This window comes from Phoxinus phoxinus (genome assembly GCF_949152265.1).
Source record: "Phoxinus phoxinus genome assembly, chromosome: 20".
Taxonomy (NCBI): domain Eukaryota; kingdom Metazoa; phylum Chordata; class Actinopteri; order Cypriniformes; family Leuciscidae; genus Phoxinus; species Phoxinus phoxinus.
The window spans coordinates 1,404,743-1,428,070 of record NC_136895.1 but is presented as its reverse complement, the minus strand read 5'-3'; the positions used below and the strand labels follow the sequence as shown (position 1 = coordinate 1,428,070).

Below are 23,328 nucleotides of genomic sequence, written 5' to 3'. Positions count from 1 at the left end.
AGGTCAGCGGCGTCGTCGTGTCCTGGCGCTGGTCCTTCATCAGATCTGGATACGGCCTGGTTCCGGTGGACAGCAGTAAACCTCGGGATAGACAGAGAGACTAATATTAGCGTAGACGCCATCCTTCTTATGATGTACCAAGTACATCAGGATTACGGGAAGTGTTCCCGGTCCCGGCTGTTCTAAACTATGCAGCCTAATTATAGAAGTCTATAATGTGTTATGTGTATGCTAGGCCGAAGAGATGTGTTTTTAGTCTAGATTTGAACTGACAGAGTGTGTCTGCTTCCCGGACAATGGTAGGAAGACTGTTCCAAAGTTTTGGTGCTAAGTAGGAAAAGGATCTACCGCCAGCAGTCGATTTTGATATTCTAGGTATTATTAACTGGCCGGAATTTTGAGATTGCAGTAGACGTGAAGGACTATAATGCGTTAAGAGCTCGCTCAAGTACTGCGGAGCTAAACCATTTAGTGCTTTGTAAGTGATCAGCAATATTTTAAAATTTATACGATGTTTAATAGGCAGCCAATGCAGTGTTGACAGAACGGGGCTAATATGGTCATACTTCCTGGTTCTAGTAAGAACTCGAGCTGCTGCGTTTTGAACTAGCTGTAGTTTGTTTATTAAGCGTGCAGGGCAACCACCCAGTAGAGCATTACAATAATCTAGCCTTGAGGTCATAAACGCATGAACTAATTGTTCTGCATTATTCATTGAGAGCATATGACGTAATTTAGATATATTTTTAAGATGGAAGAAAGCGGTTTTACAGATACTAGACACATGACTTTCAAATGAAAGATTGGTATCAAAGAGCACACCCAGGTTCCTAACCGACGACGAAGACTTAACAGAGCAGCCATCAAGTGTTAGACAGTATTCTAGGTTATTACGTGTGGAAGTTTTTTGTCCAATAATTAGAATCTCTGTTTTTTCTGAATTTAGTAGTAGGAAATTACTAGTCATCCAATTTTTTATATCAGCTATGCATTCCGTTAATTTTGTGAATTGGTAGGTTTCGTTAGGTTTTGAAGAAATATAGAGCTGAGTATCGTCGGCATAACAGTGAAAGCTAATTCCATGTTTCCTCATGATATCTCCTAATGGTAGCATATACAGAGTGAACAGCAGCGGTCCTAGTACTGAGCCTTGTGGTACGCCATACTGAACTTGTGATTGATAAGACATCTCTTCATTTACTGCTACAAACTGATAACGGTCAGATAAGTATGATTTAAACCATGCTAGTGCAATTCCACTAATGCCAACATAATGTTCGAGTCTATTTAAAAGGATGTTGTGGTCAATGGTGTCAAATGCAGCACTAAGATCAAGTAACACTAATAGAGAGATACAACCACGATCGGATGATAAGAGCAAATCATTTGTGACTCTAACGAGAGCTGTCTCGGTACTATGGTGCGGTCTAAATCCGGACTGAAAATCCTCGCAGATATCATTTCTTTCAAGAAAGGAACACAGTTGTGAGGATACTGCTTTTTCTAATATCTTTGACAGAAATGGCAGATTAGAGATCGGCCTGTAATTGACTAGTTTTGTAGGATCAAGTTGCTGTTTTTTAACAAGCGGTTTAATCATAGCTAGCTTAAAGGTTTTTGGTACGTATCCTAGAGACAAAGATGAATTAATGATATTAAGAAGAGGATCTATGACATCTGGAAGCATCTCTTTCAGCAGCTTAGTCGGTATAGGGTCTAACATGCACGTTGTCGATTTAGATGATTTGACGAGTTTGCAAAATTCTTCCTCTCCTATAGCAATGAATGAATCAAATTTTCCCTCAGGGAGACTACAATGCACTTCCTGATGCGATACTGTATTAGACGGTTGCATAGTTAGAATTTTGTCCCTGATATTATCGATCTTATAAGTGAAGAAGTTCATAAAGTCATTACTGCTGTGTTGCTTGGAAACTTCTGGGCCTGAAGCTTTCTTTTTCGTTAGTTTAGCCACTGTTTCAAATAAATACCTAGGATTATGTTTATTTTCTTCTAATAGGGTTGAAAAATAAGCAGATCTAGCAGCTTTTAAAGCCTCTCTGTAAGCAATCGAGCTCTCCTTCCATGAAATCTGAAATACCTCTAGTTTTGTTTTCTTCCAGTTGCGCTCCATTTTTCTGGCTGCTCTCTTAAGGGCCTGAGTGTGCTCGTTGTGCCACGGAGCTGGACTATGTTCTTTAATCTTCTTTAAGCGCAGCGGAGCAACTGTGTCTAAAGTGCTGGAAAAGAGAGAGTTAAAAGTTTCTGTTGCAATATCGAGTTCTTCTAAGCTATCCGGGATGCTGAGATGATGAAACTGATTAGGAAGATTATTGATAAAGCAATCTTTAGTGGCAGAAGTGATCGGTCTAACATATTTATAACACGGAGACGGCTTTGCAGCCTTGGCTAAATGTAATTTACACGAGACTAGATAGTGATCTGAGATGTCATCGCTCTGCTGCAGTATTTCAACGGCATCAACATCTATTCCATGTGATAGTATTAGATCTAGAGTATGATTACGACAATGAGTCGGTCCTGACACGTGTTGTCTAACTCCAATTGAGTTTATAATGTCTTTAAATGCCAATCCCAATGCATCTTTTTCATTATCAATGTGTATATTAAAATCACCAACAATTAGTACTTTATCTGCAGCCAATACTAATTCTGATAGAAAGTCAGCAAATTCTTTGATAAAGTCTGTATGGTGCCCTGGTGCCCTGTATAAAGTAGCCAGCAGAATTTTCAAACGTGATTTATCGTTTACACTAGATATTTTTACATTAATCACCAACACTTCAAAAGAATTATATTTACAACTAGATTTCTTAGTGGTTTTGAAAATATTACTATAAATTACAGCAACACCTCCTCCTTTGCGTTTCAGACGAGGTTCATGTTTATAACCGTAATCTTGTGGGGTTGACTCATTTAAAGCAATGTAATCGTTTGGTTTTAGCCAGGTTTCTGTCAAACACAGCACATCTAGGTTATAATCTGTAATCATATCATTAACTATTAGCGCTTTTGAAGTAAGAGATCGAATATTCAGCAACCCAAGCTTTATCATTTGCTCATCCGTATTATATCTGTTTTTTATTCGTTGAACATCAATTACATCTTTAACTTTAGATGGGTTTGAACGTTTTTTGGATTTCCAAGTTCGGGGAACAGACACAGTCTCTATATGATGATATCTAGGTGAAAGAGGCTCTATGTGATGGGATTTATCTGACCTTGGTGACGTGAGGCCGCTAGCAGACGGTCGGTTAAGCCAGTCTGTCTGCTTCCTGACCTGAGGCCCAGATTGTCATGTTTTATCTCTAAGACTATGAGCCAAATTACTAGAGAGAAGAGCAGCACCATCCCAGGAGGGATGAATACCATCTCTTTTCAACAGGTCAGGTTTGCCCCAAAAACTTTTCCAATTGTCTATGAATTCTATATTTGTCACGCTTCGGGTAGGTGATGAAGGAGGTGAATACGTAGATAGTAAATCAAAGGTTTTAATTCTCAATAAGGAAAATAAACAAGGAGCGTGTCCTCAGAGCACAGACTTCTACACGAACATACACATGTATAAATGCAAACATTAACAAACATTGACCGACAACTGAAAGGTGAAAGACAGGAACTTAAATACACAGAGGATGACGAGGGTACAACAGGTGATGACAATGAAGGATGATTAACTGATAAACTAGACAGGTGATGAAAATGAACTAATGAAAATGACGACAGAGATGAAGAAAAACACTGAATAAGAAAAACAAACTAAAAGTCCATGGAAACAACAGAAAACAAAGTCCCAACCCTGACAATATTATTCTGCGGACACCACCCAGACAGCCAGCCATTGAGTGAACACAATCTACTAACTATCTCATCACTCCTACGAACAGGAAGGGGGCCAGAGCAAATTACAGTGCTTGACATCGTACTTGCAAGTTCACACACCTCTTTAATATTAATTTTGTTGATCTCCAACTGGCGGAGTCGAACATCATTAGTGCCGAAGTGAATAATAATCTTAGAGAATTTACGTTTAGCATTAGCCAGCACTTTCAAATTTGCTTTGATGTCAGGCGCTCTGGCTCCCGGCAAACATGTGACTATGGTGGCTGGTGTCTCTATTTTCACGTTCCGTGTAATAGAATCGCCAATAACTAGGGCACAATCAGAATAATTCTCAGTGGGTGTTTCACTGAGCGGGGCAAATCGATTTGTTATCGGAACGGAAAAGTGGTTTTTTGATCCGCGACTAGAGCGATCTCTCACTGTCACCCATCTGCCCTGCTGCACGGGCTCTACTTCAGCCGGAACCGACTCATGTAAAGAGTTCACTAGGCTAGGCGCATCCAAAATAGTATCTAAAGCTCTAGCACTCTTCTTACTATTCTCGATTAAAGTTTGGATGCGTGTCTCTAGTTCTGAAATCTTCTCCGTCAGCCTGACTGTCTCCTTGCATTTATCACATATAAATCCTATGTTGCCGACAGAGAAGGCTATGGTAAACATGTGACATGAAGTGCAGGTGACAATAACAGGAGAAGACATTACTCACCGTGTTTGATGACTGATTCTTACTCACCTGGGCTTTTATGAACTCAAAGGCGCGGGCGCGCGAGAGAAAATAAATAACTGAGCGCACGGGTGGTGCGTTAAAAGGCTAGCGAGTTAGCTTGTTGTGCTGACAATAACGGAAGCTAGCAGTGTCAGGTTGATCTAAGATGTTGGGTAAGCTGTATTTAGTAGTATAAGCAACTAGAAACGATAATAAATGATGGTTCAAAAACAAAACAGCAAGAAATACGAAGTTAATACGAGGCTTAGACGCAGCAAACAAACTCACAGCAGCAGTCACAGCGAGGCAGACAGGAGCAATCGATCCCCTCCATCCATCCTAATGGAAATACTGCCACTGGCTAAAGGGTTCCCATTCTCGCAGTCCTTTAGGACGATGGCTGGGGTTGGGTGTGGAGGCTCCTGTGAAAACAAACACATACAGTATTTTATGGTGAATTTTTTTTTTTTTTTTTTAAACAATATTATATCTAAAAAGAGCATACTTATGGCCATATGATTTGGAAAAAAAAGATGCATTGTTAATAGTTTTATCATTGCACTCCCACCCCTATTGAATACAGTGTAATCAGACTTTAGCCATGGAAATATTACAAGTAACTGAGATAAGCACAAATGTCAGAGCATGTCAGAACACCTCCAGGGCCCAGAAAACACATCAGACCCCAGTGGGTTAAGTCAATGACGCAATATTATTATTTTTTGTCATTAAAAAAATAATAATCTGTTTCCTCGCTAGAGAAGCGTTCAGTTTTTCAGTTTGCAAAAAAAAAAAAAGCGAATCCAGCATGGCACGAGCGCAACTGGCTTTTAAGGCCCCGTTTACACGATGGGAAAACGCAGATATTTCTCTACGTTTTGGCCTGTCATTTACACGAAAACGCCGTTTTTATCCCAGAAAACGATTATTTCTAAAAACTCCGGCCAAAGTGGAGATTTCTGAAAACGCCGGTTATATGTTGTCGTGTCAACTGGGAGAAACGGGGTTTTAGGTTCTCTCTCGTCGATTCTGAGGATTCTGATTGGCTTGCATGGCTTTATCCTTCTCCCTACACTGCCGCCCATAGGTTTAGCATAGTTATAAAGGCGCTCGACGGCGTATTTATGCGGGTTGTGTGCACGATGTTATTATTGAAAACGGAGGAGGAGAAATATTAGTTTCTCTAAATACCCGGCTATGTGTAAATGTGGCCTAAAAGAAATTGGAGATGATACTGATTGGTTTATTGCATGTTATGCCCAAAACACCCATTACTCATTAAGAGAATAGAGACAACCCTTTTAGACCATGCGCCGACCATTTTTTCCTGTCATTAAACTAGCAAAAGTGGATTTGGACACGCCCTAAGTGCACTTTTAGACCACGCGCTAAGATCGTTAAAATAGGGCCCTGTGTGATTTTGACCATTCTTTCTCTGTAAAAGTTACCTGATCCATGACATAGAGTGCTGACTCCTGTTCTTTGAAAAGAGATGGCAGAAGAAGGATGGCAGCATTTACCATCTGGCCTAAAAACAAAGCCATATATACATGATTATAATTGCACATATTAGTGAAATACAGTATGTTGATAAATACACACCATTTCGCTCCACTTCTGTCTCACATAAAGCCAATGTCCGCTTCAACATTTGTTTTAAATCTGTATTTGGGGCCTTTTCCACAAGTTGGGGAGAAAGTTTCCGCAGATTTGAGAGGACACATTTGTCAATGTCAATGGCAGAGGCTCAAAAGAACAAAAAAATACAGGGCTGAGTACATTTCTCAGCATTCCACCAAAGAGGTTCTTTGTCAGTTCCCCTGCCTTCGTCGACCAATCTTTGTAAGTGGTGGTGGCTTTCTTATTTTGTTTAAGGATTAATAAGTTTAACATGGTTTAGGACAAGTGTTAAGTTTGTTGAAGTGGTAGCATGTTCCAACAGTGTGTGGAGTTGTTCATTTCCTCCAGAAGCTGATAAATAAAAGACAGATAATAAGAAAAGGGGAGATACAGAATCATGGTCTTCATAATTCAAAGGTGATTAAAACAAAGGCCAGTATTTTAAGTATCAAGCTAAATATTTGCTTCCTTCGAAGGAAAACTTTACCCAAAAATGATTTTTTTATTTTAAATTTACTCTCCCCCAGGCCATCCAAGATGTATATCACCTTCCTATATCAAGCGAGTTTGTGAACTACACTATCACTACCATTGTTTTTTTTAATGTAAACATGCACTTGATGGATGAGTTTGAGCTCACGTCTTGCTCTTCTGTTTTTATGTTAGTAAATTCTGTTATAGCAACACCTCTTTCAGGGCGCCCATTACTCCAACTTGCAGCTTTCCCCTGTCTCAGGTGGCAAGCAAATAATGGGAAATTATTCTTAAAAATAACTGTTGGAACATGCTACCACTTCAACAAACTTAACACTTGTCCTAAACCATGTTAAACTTATTAATCCTTGAACAAAATAAGAAAGCCACCACCACTTACAAAGATTGGTCGACGAAGGCAGGGGAACTGACAAAGAACCTCTTTGGTGGAATGCTGAGAAATGTACTCAAGCCCTGTATTTTTTTGTTCTTTTGAGCCTCTGCCTTATGAGGTCCAAATTTGGTCTCAGCTTTCTTGACTCCATCTGCATGCATTTAAAATGTTGGGCAATGCTGTGCTCATCTTCCCCATCATCCTCATCCCCCTATTTTCACTGCACAGACAATGCAGTACACTCAAATCTGCAGAATGTGTGCTAGTAGTGTCATAATCACTGAATACGAGACAGGAAGCAAGTGCAAGTTAGAAGTTTAATGGAACAAACAGGAAACAGTACAAGCAGGTGGTAACGGTAACGCAGGGACTTCGATGGTCAGGCTCCGTGATGTAGTGCGGTGAAGGTGAGGTGATAGTAGAATTTTCATGGCCAGGAGAATAGCCTTTCTTGAGAGTATATAAGGATAACCCCTCTTGAGAGTTGATAAGAAGATTGTACGGTCAGTTCGGTGGACGAACAGATTATTCGATGTTAAATTAATTCCTTTAAGGGTTATTCTGAAAATTGATCTATTCTAGCCTATCTGTATATTAAAGTTTATTATAATTCGTTGGAGTTAATTATCCATACAGATACAAATATGTTGGCTATGTATTCCCTTTTTGGGCAATTGTAAATATGCAATACTTGATCATAACCATTATTAATATATATTCCCTTCATTTGAGCTGATTCGCTAATTGCATCAATGTTAAAAGGTATAAATAATTAACCACATATCTCAAGTTTTAAAAGCTCTCTTTCAGGTGGCACAGGACTCTTATATATCGCTGTGATGCGTGTGTCCCACTGAGTGACACACACAAACACACACACACACACACACACTCACCAGATATGGGGACTTGAGTTTGAGACTCGGACTCAAGTGCGACTTAAGTCGCACACACAGTGACTTCAGACTCGACTTGAGACTCGTCTCGGACTCGAGCTGCGGGACTCGTGGACCATGTTTATTTTTAGGAAACGTCTGATGAGCTCGCTGTTATTCCCCTCCCTTCGTTACCTATAACCTGCCCACGTAACACGGGACGTACTACGTATCTGCTGCGCGCAGCAACACATGAGAGGCGCGAACAAACATGTCTACTGCACCGCCAGCTTTGGGTTTAAAAACTTAAAAAATGACGGCCCAAACAAAAGAAGCGCTCAATGCAACATATGCGGTATCAGGATAAAAGATTCTAGCTACGACCTAACGTTACGGGAGGTTAACTCCGACTGTCTTCATTATAAAATTTAAATGAGCGTTTGCTTAACCCTTGTATGGTGTTCGGGTAGGACCCGTTTGTAAAAGTGTGGAAATTTTAGGTCCTGTGTACCTTTACTCTGTCCTCTTCCAGTCAAGGCCTACTGTTATTGTGTGTGTGTGTGTGTGTGTGTGTGTGTGTGTGTGACCGTGTGTGTGACCGTGTGTGTGACTGTGTGTGTTCTTGTATAAGGTTTATGAGGACACAAATGTGTATAATGACATGGGTATTACAACGTAAACATCTGTGTCCTCATAAACCAAACGGCTTAAAAAAACATACTAAATTGTAGGGCTGTAACGATTTACGATATTTAACCAAAATCGCGACACTCAGATCCACGAACCTGTGTCGCGGTGTGAGAAGGCAGATCGCGATCGACACACCCCTTCCCAGACTTATCTTTCTCGTCCAGAATAGATCCTAGGGCTGTGACGGGGTCTTTTACATATTAGGTATGGGAATTTCAAGCAAAAATTAAAGCTGCAAGCAGCGATGGAGGGCCCAAGCCAGTGGCACCGCCACCCGGTGCCTTTAGTGCAACTTGTTTTTTCATACTTTTGGGATTTTGACGACAGGTCCCGGGTCATCGTTTTTTTTTTCATACTTTCCTATCATGGTTAAAAGGTAAAAGATATTCTTTAAACTGATGGCAGTTAAGCTCCATCCACAAAAAAATGTAATCAGCCTTTTTTTGAGCCACTTCATCAAAACCTCTCATAATGAGGGTGGGGGAACGGATTTCGACAGCTGTTTTTTTGCCGTCGGATTCTGTTCCCCCCCTCTCATGTTTCTTAGCAGTGAGGTTCAAATACTCAACAAACGTTTGTTTTCCAGTTGTCCCCTATAGCCTAGTGGTCTAAGCACTGACATTTAACACTTTTGGGATTTTGACGACCAGAGTTCAAGTCCCGGGTAATGTTTTTGTTTTTTCATACTTTTGGGATTTTGACGACTGGTCCCGGGTCATCGTTTTTTGTTTTTGTTTTTTTTCATACTTTCCTATCATGGTTAAAAGGCAAAATGTATTCTTTAAACTGATGGCAGTTAAGCTCCATCCACAAAAAAATTGAGTTCAAGTCCCGGGTCATGTTTTTTTTTTTTTTTTTTTTCATACTTTTGGGATTTTGACGACAGGTCCCGGGTCATCGTTTTTTTTTTTTTTTTTTTTTTTCATACTTTCCTATCATTGTTAAAAGGCAAAAGATATTCTTTAAACTGATGGCAGTTAAGCTCCATCCACAAAGAAATTGAGTTCAAGTCCCGGGTCATGTTTTTTTTTGTTTTTTTGTTTTTTCAAACTTTTGGGATTTTGACGACAGGTCCCGGGTCATCGTTTTTTGTTTTGTTGTTTTTTTCTTCATACTTTCCTATCATGGTTAAAAGGCTAAATATATTCTTTAAACTGATGGCAGTTAAGCTCCATCCACAAAAAAATTGAGTTCAAGTCCCGGGTCATGTTTTTTTTTTTTTTTTTTCTCATACTTTTGGGATTTTGACGACAGGTCCCGGGTCATCGTTTTTTTTTTTTTTTTTTTTTTTCATACTTTCCTATCATGGTTAAAGGTAGGGTAGGTAGGATTTATATAAAAACTTTTTACCAAATTTGATTAAACTTTCTATATATATCAATGCATAATTAAAATGTAAGTACTCTGATAAAAAGAGTATAAAAATCGAGTGACTCTAGACCGTTTAATCTTCATTAAACACAGCTCATTATTTCCATTCGGGACGAATCACAGGATTGGCTTGCGCGACTGTCACTCGACGTCGCCATGACTACCGCCGTTATTACTGGCTCTGCCCACGTGCGCGCAGTCGCGCACCCGTTTTTAGGTGGGAGTGAATGGAATTAATGAGCTGTGTTTAATGAAGATTAAACGGTCTAGAGTCACTCGATTTTTATACTCTTTTTATCAGAGTACTTACATTTTAATTATGCATTGGTATATAAAGACAGTTTAAACAAATTTGAATAAAAGTTTTTTTTAGACAATTCTGACCTACCCTACCTTTAAAAGGCAAAATATATTCTTTAAACTGATGGCAGTTAAGCTCCATCCACAAAAAAATTGAGTTCAAGTCCCGGGTCATGTTTTTTTTTTTGTTTTTGTTTTTTTTTTTTTCATACTTTTGGGATTTTGACGACAGGTCCCGGGTCATCGTTTTTTTTTTTTTTTTTCATACTTTCCTATCATGGTTAAAAGGCAAAATATATTCTTTAAACTGATGGCAGTTAAGCTCCATCCACAAAAAAATTGAGTTCAAGTCCCGGGTCATCGTTTTTTTTTTTTTTTTCATACTTTCCTATCATTGTTAAAAGGCAAAATATATTCTTTAAACTGATGGCAGTTAAGCTCCATCCACAAAAATATTGAGTTCAATTCCCGGGTCATGTTTTTTTTTTTTCATACTTTTGGGATTTTGACGACAGGTCCCGGGTCATCGTTTTTTTTTTTTTTTCATACTTTCCTATCATGGTTAAAAAGCAAAATATATTCTTTAAACTGATGGCAGTTAAGCTCCATCCACAAAAAAAATGAGTTCAAGTCCCGCGTCATGTTTTTTTTTTTTTTTTCTCATACTTTTGGGATTTTGACGACAGGTCCCGGGTCATCGTTTTTTTTTTTTTTTCATACTTTCCTATCATGGTTAAAAGGCAAAATATATTCTTTAAACTGATGGCAGTTAAGCTCCATCCACAAAGAAATTGAGTTCAAGTCCTGGGTCATGTTTTTTTTTGTTTTTTTTGTTTTTTCATACTTTTGGGATTTTGACGACAGGTCCCGGGTCATATTTTTTTTTTTTTTTTTTCATACTTTCCTATCATGGTTAAAAGGCAAAATATATTCTTTAAACTGATGGCAGTTAAGCTCCATATACAAAAAAATTGAGTTCAAGTCCCGGGTCATGTTTTTTTTTTTTTTTTTTTCATACTTTTGGGATTTTGACGACAGGTCCCGGGTCATCGTTTTTTTTTTTTTTTTTTTTTTCATACTTTCCTATCATGGTTAAAAGGCAAAATATATTCTTTAAACTGATGGCAGTTAAGCTCCATCCACAAAAAAAATTGAGTTCAAGTCCCGGGTCATGTTTTTTTTTTTTCATACTTTTGGGATTTTGACGACAGGTCCCGGGTCATCGTTTTTTTTTTTTTGTTTTTTTTTTTCATACTTTCCTATCATGGTTAAAAAGCAAAATATATTCTTTAAACTGATGGCAGTTAAGCTCCATCCAAAAAAAAATTGAGTTCAAGTCCCGGGTCATGTTTTTTTTTTTTCATACTTTTGGGATTTTGACGACAGGTCCCGGGTCATCGTTTTTTTTTTTTTTTTTTTTTTTTTCATACTTTCCTATCATGGTTAAAAGGCAAAATATATTCTTTAAACTGATGGCAGTTAAGCTCCATCCACAAAAAAAATGAGTTCAAGTCCCGGGTCATGTTTTTTTTTTTTTTTTCTCATACTTTTGGGATTTTGACGACAGGTCCCGGGTCATCGTTTTTTTTTTTTTTTTTTTTTTTTTCATACTTTCCTATCATGGTTAAAAGGCAAAATATATTCTTTAAACTGATGGCAGTTAAGCTCCATCCACAAAAAAATTGAGTTCAAGTCCCGGGTCATCGTTTTTTTTTTTTTTTCATACTTTCCTATCATTGTTAAAAGGCAAAATATATTCTTTAAACTGATAGCAGTTAAGCTCCATCCACAAAAATATTGAGTTCAAGTCCCGGGTCATGTTTTTTTTTTTCATACTTTTGGGATTTTGACGACAGGTCCCGGGTCATCGTTTTTTTTTTTTTGTTTTTTTTTTTCATACTTTCCTATCATGGTTAAAAAGCAAAATATATTCTTTAAACTGATGGCAGTTAAGCTCCATCCAAAAAAAAATTGAGTTCAAGTCCCGGGTCATGTTTTTTTTTTTTCATACTTTTGGGATTTTGACGACAGGTCCCGGGTCATCGTTTTTTTTTTTTTTTTTTTTTTTTCATACTTTCCTATCATGGTTAAAAGGCAAAATATATTCTTTAAACTGATGGCAGTTAAGCTCCATCCACACAAAAAATTAGTTCAAGTCCCGGGTCATGTTTTTTTTTTTTTTTTCTCATACTTTTGGGATTTTGACGACAGGTCCCGGGTCATCGTTTTTTTTTTTTTTTTTTTTTTTTTCATACTTTCCTATCATGGTTAAAAGGCAAAATATATTCTTTAAACTGATGGCAGTTAAGCTCCATCCACAAAGAAATTGAGTTCAAGTCCTGGGTCATGTTTTTTTTTGTTTTTTTTGTTTTTTCATACTTTTGGGATTTTGACGACAGGTCCCGGGTCATGTTTTTTTTTTTTTTTTTTTATACTTTCCTATCATGGTTAAAAGGCAAAATATATTCTTTAAACTGATGGCAGTTAAGCTCCATATACAAAAAAATTGAGTTCAAGTCCCGGGTCATGTTTTTTTTTTTTTTTTTTTTTCATACTTTTGGGATTTTGACGACAGGTCCCGGGTCATCGTTTTTTTTTTTTTTTTTTTTTTTTTCATACTTTCCTATCATGGTTAAAAGGCAAAAGATATTCTTTAAACTGATGGCAGTTAAGCTCCATCCACAAAGAAATTGAGTTCAAGTCCCGGGTCATGTTTTTTTTAGTTTTTTTCTCATACTTTTGGGATTTTGACGACAGGTCCCGGGTCATCGTTTTTTTTTTTTTTTTTTCATACTTTCCTATCATGGTTAAAAGGCAAAATATATTCTTTAAACTGATGGCAGTTAAGCTCCATCCACAAAGAAATTGAGTTCAAGTCCCGGGTCATGTTTTTTTTTTGTTTTTTTTTCATACTTTTGGGATTTTGACGACAGGTCCCGGGTCATCGTTTTTTTTTTTTTTTCATACTTTCCTATCATGGTTAAAAGGCAAAATATATTCTTTAAACTGATGGCAGTTAAGCTCCATCCACAAAAAAATTGAGTTCAAGTCCCGGGTCATGTTTTTTTTTTTTTTTTTTCTCATACTTTTGGGATTTTGACGACAGGTCCCGGGTCATCGTTTTTTTTTGTGTGTTTTTTTTTTTCATACTTTCCTATCATGGTTAAAAAGCAAAATATATTCTTTAAACTGATGGCAGTTAAGCTCCATCCAAAAAAAAATTGAGTTCAAGTCCCGGGTCATGTTTTTTTTTTTTCATACTTTTGGGATTTTGACGACAGGTCCCGGGTCATCGTTTTTTTTTTTTTTTTTTTTTTTTCATACTTTCCTATCATGGTTAAAAGGCAAAAGATATTCTTTAAACTGATGGCAGTTAAGCTCCATCCACAAAGAAATTGAGTTCAAGTCCCGGGTCATGTTTTTTTTAGTTTTTTTCTCATACTTTTGGGATTTTGACGACAGGTCCCGGGTCATCGGTTTTTTTTTTTTTTTTCATACTTTCCTATCATGGTTAAAAGGCAAAATATATTCTTTAAACTGATGGCAGTTAAGCTCCATCCACAAAGAAATTGAGTTCAAGTCCCGGGTCATGTTTTTTTTTGTTTTTTTTTCATACTTTTGGGATTTTGACGACAGGTCCCGGGTCATCGGTTTTTTTTTTTTTTCATACTTTCCTATCATGGTTAAAAGGCAAAATATATTCTTTAAACTGATGGCAGTTAAGCTCCATCCACAAAGAAATTGAGGTCAAGTCCTGGGTCATGTTTTTTTTTTGTTTTTTCTTGTTTTTTCATACTTTTGGGATTTTGACGACAGGTCCCGGGTCATCGTTTTTTTTTTTTTTTCATACTTTCCTAGTAGGTTAAAAGGCAAAATATATTCTTTAAACTGATGGCAGTTAAGCTCCATCCACAAAAAAATTGAGTTCAAGTCCCGGGTCATGTTTTTTTTTTGTTTTTTTTTTCATACTTTTGGGATTTTGACGACAGGTCCCGGGTCATCGTTTTTTTTTTTTTTTTCATACTTTCCTATCATGGTTAAAAGGCAAAAGATATTCTTTAAACTGATGGCAGTTAAGCTCCATCCACAAAAAAATTGAGTTCAAGTCCCGGGTCATCGTTTTTTTTTTTTTTTTCATACTTTCCTATCATTGTTAAAAGGCAAAATATATTCTTTAAACTGATGGCAGTTAAGCTCCATATACAAAAAAATTGAGTTCAAGTCCCGGGTCATGTTTTTTTTTTTTCATACTTTTGGGATTTTGACGACAGGTCCCGGGTCATCGTTTTTTTTTTTGTTTGTTTTTTTTCATACTTTCCTATCATGGTTAAAAAGCAAAATATATTCTTTAAACCGATGGCAGTTAAGCTCCATCCACAAAGAAATTGAGTTTAAGTCCCGGGTCATGTTTTTTTTTTTTTTTCATACTTTCCTATCATTGTTAAAAGGCAAAATATATTCTTTAAACTGATGGCAGTTAAGCTCCATCCACAAAGAAATTGAGTTCAAGTCCTGGGTCATGTTTTTTTTGTTTTGTTTTTTTTTCATACTTTTGGGATTTTGACGACAGGTCCCGGGTCATCGTTTTTTTTTTTTTTTTCATACTTTCCTATCATGGTTAAAAGGCAAAATATATTCTTTAAACTGATGGCAGTTAAGCTCCATCCACAAAAAAATTGAGTTCAAGTCCTGGGTCATGTTTTTTTTTTTTTTTTTTTTTTCATAATTTTGGGATTTTGACGACAGGTCCCGGGTCATCGGTTTTTTTTTTTTTTTTTTATACTTTCCTATCATGGTTAAAAGGCAAAATATATTCTTTAAACTGATGGCAGTTAAGCTCCATCCACAAAAAAAAAATTGAGTTCAAGTCCCGGGTCATGTTTTTTTTTTTTTTTTTTCTCATACTTTTGGGATTTTGACGACAGGTCCCGGGTCATCGTTTTTTTTTTTTTTTCATACTTTCCTATCATGGTTAAAAAGCAAAATATATTCTTTAAACTGATGGCAGTTAAGCTCCATCCACAAAAAAATTAAGTTCAAGTCCCGGGTCATGTTTTTTTTTTAGTTTTTTTTTTTTATACTTTTGGGATTTTGACGACAGGTCCCGGGTCATCGTTTTTTTTTTTTTTTTTTCATTCTTTCCTATCATGGTTAAAAGGCAAAATATATTCTTTAAACTGATGGCAGTTAAGCTCCATCCACAAAAAAATTGAGTTCAAGTCCCGGGTCATGTTTTTATTTTATTTTTTTCTCATACTTTTGGGATTTTGACGACAGGTCCCGGGTCATCGTTTTTTTTTTTTTTTCATACTTTCCTATCATGGTTAAAAAGCAAAATATATTCTTTAAACTGATGGCAGTTAAGCTCCATCCACAAAAAAATGAGTTCAAGTCCCGGGTCATGTTTTTTTTGGGTTTTTTTTCATACTTTTGGGATTTTGACGACAGGTCCCGGGTCATCGTTTTTTTTTTTTTTTTCATACTTTCCTTTCATGGTTAAAAGGCAAAATATATTCTTTAAACTGATGGCAGTTAAGCTCCATCCACAAAAAAATTGAGTTCAAGTCCCGGGTCATGTTTTTTTTTTTTCATACTTTCCTTTCATGGTTAAAAGGCAAAATATATTCTTTAAACTGATGGCAGTTAAGCTCCATCCACAAAAAAATTGAGTTCAAGTCCCGGGTCATGTTTTTTTTTTTTCATACTTTTGGGATTTTGACGACAGGTCCCGGGTCATCGTTTTTTTTTTTTTTTCATACTTTCCTATCATGGTTAAAAGGCAAAATATATTCTTTAAACTGATGGCAGTTAAGCTCCATCCACAAAGAAATTGAGTTCAAGTCCTGGGTCATGTTTTTTTTTGTTTTTTTTGTTTTTTCATACTTTTGGGATTTTGACGACAGGTCCCGGGTCATGTTTTTTTTTTTTTTTTTTTCATACTTTCCTATCATGGTTAAAAGGCAAAATATATTCTTTAAACTGATGGCAGTTAAGCTCCATCCACAAAAAAATTGAGTTCAAGTCCCGGGTCATGTTTTTTTTTGTTTTTTTTTCATACTTTTGGGATTTTGACGACAGGTTCATCGTTTTTTTTTTTTTTTCATACTTTCCTATCATGGTTAAAAGGCAAAATATATTCTTTAAACTGATGGCAGTTAAGCTCCATCCACAAAAAAATTGAGTTCAAGTCCCGGGTCATGTTTTTTTTTTTTCATACTTTTGGGATTTTGACGACAGGTCCCGGGTCATCGTTTTTTTTTTTTTTTTTTCATACTTTCCTATCATGGTTAAAAGGCAAAATATATTCTTTAAACTGATGGCAGTTAAGCTCCATCCACAAAAAAATTGAGTTCAAGTCCCGGGTCATGTTTTTTTTTTTTTTTTTTTTTTTTCATACTTTCCTATCATGGTTAAAAGGCAAAATATATTCTTTAAACTGATGGCAGTTAAGCTCCATCCACAAAAAAATTAAGTTCAAGTCCCGGGTCATGTTTTTTTTTTTGTTTTTTTTTTTAATACTTTTGGGATTTTGACGACAGGTCCCGGGTCATCGTTTTTTTTTTTTTTTTTTCATACTTTCCTATCATGGTTAAAAGGCAAAATATATTCTTTAAACTGATGGCAGTTAAGCTCCATCCACAAAAAAATTGAGTTCAAGTCCCGGGTCATGTTTTTTTTTTTTTTTTTCTCATACTTTTGGGATTTTGACGACAGGTCCCGGGTCATCGTTTTTTTTTTTTTTTCATACTTTCCTATCATGGTTAAAAAGCAAAATATATTCTTTAAACTGATGGCAGTTAAGCTCCATCCACAAAAAAATTAAGTTCAAGTCCCGGGTCATGTTTTTTTTTTTTTTTTTTTTTTTCATACTTTCCTATCATGGTTAAAAGGCAAAATATATTCTTTAAACTGATGGCAGTTAAGCTCCATCCACAAAAAAATGAGTTCAAGTCCCGGGTCATGTTTTTTTGGGGGTTTTTTTCATACTTTTGGGATTTTGACGACAGGTCCCGGGTCAACGTTTTTTTTTTTTTTTTCATACTTTCCTTTCATGGTTAAAAGGCAAAATATATTCTTTAAACTGATGGCAGTTAAGCTCCATCCACAAAAAAATTGAGTTCAAGTCCCGGGTCATGTTTTTTTTTTTTCATACTTTCCTTTCATGGTTAAAAGGCAAAATATATTCTTTAAACTGATGGCAGTTAAGCTCCATCCACAAAAAAATTGAGTTCAAGTCCCGGGTCATGTTTTTTTTTTTTCATACTTTTGGGATTTTGACGACAGGTCCCGGGTCATCGTTTTTTTTTTTTTTTCATACTTTCCTATCATGGTTAAAAGGCAAAATATATTCTTTAAACTGATGGCAGTTAAGCTCCATCCACAAAGAAATTGAGTTCAAGTCCTGGGTCATGTTTTTTTTTGTTTTTTTTGTTTTTTCATACTTTTGGGATTTTGACGACAGGTCCCGGGTCATCGTTTTTTTTTTTTTTTTTCATACTTTCCTATCATGGTTAAAAGGCAAAATATATTCTTTAAACTGATGGCAGTTAAGCTCCATCCACAAAAAAATGAGTTCAAGTCCCGGGTCATGTTTTTTTTGGGGTTTTTTTCATACTTTTGGGATTTTGACGACAGGTCCCGGGTCATCGTTTTTTTTTTTTTTTTCATACTTTCCTTTCATGGTTAAAAGGCAAAATATATTCTTTAAACTGATGGCAGTTAAGCTCCATCCACAAAAAAATTGAGTTCAAGTCCCGGGTCATGTTTTTTTTTTTTCATACTTTTGGGATTTTGACGACAGGTCCCGGGTCATGTTTTTTTTTTTTTTTTTTCATACTTTCCTATCATGGTTAAAAGGCTAAATATATTCTTTAAACTGATGGCAGTTAAGCTCCATCCACAAAAAAATTGAGTTCAAGTCCCGGGTCATGTTTTTTTTTGTTTTTTTTTCATACTTTTGGGATTTTGACGACAGGTCCCGGTTCATCGTTTTTTTTTTTTTTTCATACTTTCCTATCATGGTTAAAAGGCAAAATATATTCTTTAAACTGATGGCAGTTAAGCTCCATCCACAAAGAAATTGAGTTCAAGTCCTGGGTCATGTTTTTTTTTGTTTTTTTGTTTTTTCATACTTTTGGGATTTTGACGACAGGTCCCGGGTCATCGTTTTTTTTTTTTTTTTTTCATACTTTCCTATCATGGTTAAAAGGCAAAATATATTCTTTAAACTGATGGTAGTTAAGCTCCATCCACAAAGAAATTGAGTTCAAGTCCTGGGTCATGTTTTTTTTTTTTTTTTTTTTTTTTATACTTTTGGGATTTTGACGACAGGTCCCGGGTCATCGTTTTTTTTTTTTTTTTTTTATACTTTCCTATCATGGTTAAAAGGCAAAATATATTCTTTAAACTGATGGCAGTTAAGCTCCATCCACAAAAAAATTGAGTTCAAGTCCCGGGTCATGTTTTTTTTTTTTTTTTTTTCATACTTTTGGGATTTTGACGACAGGTCCCGGGTCATCGTTTTTTTTTTTTTTTTTTCATACTTTCCTATCATGGTTAAAAGGCAAAATATATTCTTTAAACTGATGGCAGTTAAGCTCCATCCACAAAGAAATTGAGTTCAAGTCCTGGGTCATGGTTTTTTTTTTTTTTTTTTCATACTTTTGGGATTTTGACGACAGGTCCCGGGTCATCGTTTTTTTTTTTTTTTTTTTATACTTTCCTATCATGGTTAAAAGGCAAAATATATTCTTTAAACTGATGGCAGTTAAGCTCCATCCACAAAAAAATTGAGTTCAAGTCCCGGGTCATGTTTTTTTTGTTTTTTTTTTCATACTTTTGGGATTTTGACGACAGGTCCCGGGTCATCGTTTTTTTTTTTTTTTTTTCATACTTTCCTATCATGGTTAAAAGGCAAAATATATTCTTTAAACTGATGGCAGTTAAGCTCCATCCACAAAGAAATTGAGTTCAAGTCCTGGGTCATGTTTTTTTTTTTTTTTTTTTCATACTTTCCTATCATGGTTAAATGGCAAAATATATTCTTTAAACTGATGGCAGTTAAGCTCCATCCACAAAGAAATTGAGTTCAAGTCCCGGGTCATGTTTTTTTTTGTTTTTTTTTTCATACTTTTGGGATTTTGACGACAGGTCCCGGGTCATCGGTTTTTTTTTTTTTTCATACTTTCCTATCATGGTTAAAAGGCAAAATATATTCTTTAAACTGATGGCAGTTAAGCTCCATCCACAAAGAAATTGAGTTCAAGTCCTGGGTCATGTTTTTTTTTGTTTTTTTGTTTTTTCATACTTTTGGGATTTTGACGACAGGTCCCGGGTCATCGTTTTTTTTTTTTTTTTTCATACTTTCCTATCATGGTTAAAAGGCAAAATATATTCTTTAAACTGATGGTAGTTAAGCTCCATCCACAAAGAAATTGAGTTCAAGTCCTGGGTCATGTTTTTTTTTTTTTTTTTTTTTTCATACTTTTGGGATTTTGACGACAGGTCCCGGGTCATCGTTTTTTTTTTTTTTTTTTCATACTTTCCTATCATGGTTAAAAGGCAAAATATATTCTTTAAACTGATGGCAGTTAAGCTCCATCCACAAAGAAATTGAGTTCAAGTCCTGGGTCATGTTTTTTTTTTTCTTTTTTTTTCATACTTTTGGGATTTTGACGACAGGTCCCGGGTCATGTTTTTTTTTTTTTTTTTTTCATACTTTCCTATCATGGTTAAATGGCAAAATATATTCTTTAAACTGATGGCAGTTAAGCTCCATCCACAAAGAAATTGAGTTCAAGTCCCGGGTCATGTTTTTTTTTGGGTTTTTTTCATACTTTTGGGATTTTGACGACAGGTCCCGGGTCATCGGTTTTTTTTTTTTTTCATACTTTCCTATCATGGTTAAAAGGCAAAATATATGCTTTAAACTGATGGCAGTTAAGCTCCATCCACAAAGAAATTGAGTTCAAGTCCCGGGTCATGTTTTTTTTTTTTCATACTTTTGGGATTTTGACGACAGGTCCCGGGGCATCGTTTTTTTTTTTTTCATACTTTCCTATCATGGTTAAAAGGCAAAATATATTCTTTAAACTGATGGCAGTTAAGCTCCATCCACAAAGAAATTGAGTTCAAGTCCCGGGTCATGTTTTTTTTTGTTTTTTTTTTGTTTTTTCATACTTTTGGGATTTTGACGACAGGTCCCGGGTCATCGTTTTTTTTTTTTTTTTTTTTTTTTTTCATACTTTCCTTTCATGGTTAAAAGGCAAAATATATTCTTTAAACTGATGGCAGTTAAGCTCCATCCACAAAAAAATTGAGTTCAAGTCCCGGGACATGTTTTTTTTTTTTCATACTTTTGGGATTTTGACGACAGGTCCCGGGTCATCGTTTTTTTTTGTTTTTTTCATACTTTTGGGATTTTGACGACAGGTCCCGGGGCATCGTTTTTTTTTTTTTTTTTTTTTTTTTCATACTTTCCTATCATGGTTAAAAGGCAAAATATATTCTTTAAACTGATGGCAGTTAAGCTCCATCCACAAAGAAATTGAGTTCAAGTCCCGGGTCATGTTTTTTTTATTTTTTTTTCTCATACTTTTGGGATTTTGACGACAGGTCCCGGGTCATAGTTTTTTTTTTTTTTTTCATACTTTCCTATCATTGTTAAAAGGCAAAATATATTCTTTAAACTGATGGCAGTTAAGCTCCATCCACAAAAAAAATGAGTTCAAGTCCCGGGTCATGTTTTTTTTTTTTTTCTCTCATACTTTTGGGATTTTGACGACAGTACGGAAGAGGATTAGGGCCAGGCAATAATAAAAAAATAAAACCATCTCGAGATTAAAGTCATTATAATGCGAGATTAAACTCGTTAAGTTTCGAGAAAAAAAGTCGAAATACAATCTTGAGAATAAACTCATTAAATATCGAGAATAAAGTCGTTGTGTTGCGAGAAAAAACTTGTTAAATTTCGAGAAAAAAAGTCGAAATACAATCTCGAGAATAAACTCATTAAATATCGAGAATAAAGTCGTTGTGTTTCGAGAAAAAAACTCGTTAAATTTCGAGAAAAAAGTCGAAATACAATCTCGAGAATAAACTCATTAAATAGCGAGAATAAAGTCGTTGTGTTTCTAGAAAAAAACTCGAAGTAATTGTGAGAATAAACTCCCTACTGATAGAGGACATGGCAGAGTTAGATCCCTTAGTCAATCTATATTTTTGACTTTCTTGCAGTAACAATAGAACATGGTCTAGGTCGGCTAACAGTTAGGTGTTTTTAGAAGAAAAAAATCAGTCCAATTTGCGCGATGTACTCGCTTTTGTCCAACATGAAATTCATCGAGGTTTCTCCCAGGATACCATAAAACGCATTATTTGTTGATGCTCAAGGTGTGGAATTACGACAAAGGAGACGCTTGAGAAGACACCACTTGCGCTGGCCCAAATGCACTCTGGCATATGGACAGCCAGGGTGCGATTTGCCGGGGGGGATGCATGGGATTTCCCCCTTTCTGGTCAATGTATTCCCTGCCTCTGCTTAATTATTTGTATCCCCGGTGGGGATACATAAGTGATCATAGTGCTACTCCATTAACGGCGAGACGGATCACAAAACTTATCACGGATCCGTGGTTTTGATTAAAGTCAATTTTATTTTAAAATGATTACTCACTCACTCTTGAGCGTCTGGCGCGAGTGATTTCAATTTAAGTCAATGTAACGCGCGTCTAGAGGTCCTGCGGCGCGGTGTTTAGCGCGGCGCGGTAGACGCGAGCCTCATTCGCGCATCCAGTTTGCGCGAATGAGGCGAATTGCTATCACAGATCATGTCTTTTCTATCATTTCACTGTAGCTCAGCATCGCGATCAGTGTTGTGCCAGTTCATACTTAAAAAGAACTAGCTCAAAGTTCAGTTCACACAGATGATAATGAACTAGTTCATGTTCATAGTTCTTTTTTTTTAAATGAACTAAGTTCACATATCTAAAAATGAACTAGTTCACGTTCATTTGTTAAATTATTTTAACAAAGATGTAGGCTATTATTAATAATAGGCCTAATGTTATTTAACACAATATCTCGTTATTTCGAAATAATATGTGTGCGTGCATCTGTAAATCCGGTGACGCGTGTATTGATTTTTATTAATAAACAAGTGTTTTCTCTAAAAGTGTCGACTTGGCTGCAAAGATGAAGTTGACGATCGCCATCTCCGTGTGAACGCGCTTATAGAGAGAAATGCACATAAGCCTAATAATCGATTACATAATCAGAGAGTAGCCTTTTTCTTTTTTCGTTTAAAGACATTTCAAGCTTTGTGTATTTGGTGTATTTGTCATGTCTGTGTGAGGCATACACTGAGTTTCGTTAAGTTAGGATGTGCTCTAGTTCACGTGGTGCAATGCAAGTGAGCGCGCGGGCGCCTCCGTTATATTTGTTTCGTCGGCCTATTCATTAAATACAGGCAATTGGTTGATGAAAAATTTATTAAAATTAAGATACAATTTATACAAAACGAAATTCACTTTAAAGAAAGGCTTTCTATAACAACTTCAACGGTTAAAATCATGTCTGACCCGCTCCATGTCTCATATTGCGCATCCTATCTCGGTCGGGCTGTTCACTTTTCATAAATCAAATGGAAATCAATGAAAAAAAAAAAAAACATTATAATATTTTAACAAATATGAAACGCGCTTTTTTAATGGCTACAACAGTATAGGCCTACATAACCTACTCTCTATTTGTACACATTTCTGCACATTAATTTAATTCTGAATTTTGCACACACACAAGTTGAAAGGCATTTGTTCAAATCAAGTTCACGGATAATTGTGCATGCATTTATAAGCCTAATCATTATGATACTAAAATCTTAACAAATAGGCTATGCTATGTTTTGTTTTTACCTACAAAAAAATCAGATGAGCCCATAATATGAACGGTTAAGCATTTTCCTCCCATAGAAAACCATTAGGCTATAAGAACGCTTAATGTGGCTTCATGCAGATTAGAACGTCCCCTTATTTATG

General features: G+C 36.0%; 1 protein-coding gene across 1 annotated transcript in view; it reads right to left on the bottom strand.

The window, feature by feature from the left end:
* LOC306988746 (putative nuclease HARBI1) overlaps positions 1-4,619 on the bottom strand; it is a gene marked incomplete at its 3' end in the record, with an annotated part of 421,992 nt that extends 417,373 nt beyond the window's left edge. The window contains exon 1 of the mRNA XM_079593895.1: positions 4,598-4,619. The remainder of the gene's footprint in view (positions 1-4,597) is intronic.
* Between the last annotated feature and the right edge of the window lie 18,709 nt (positions 4,620-23,328).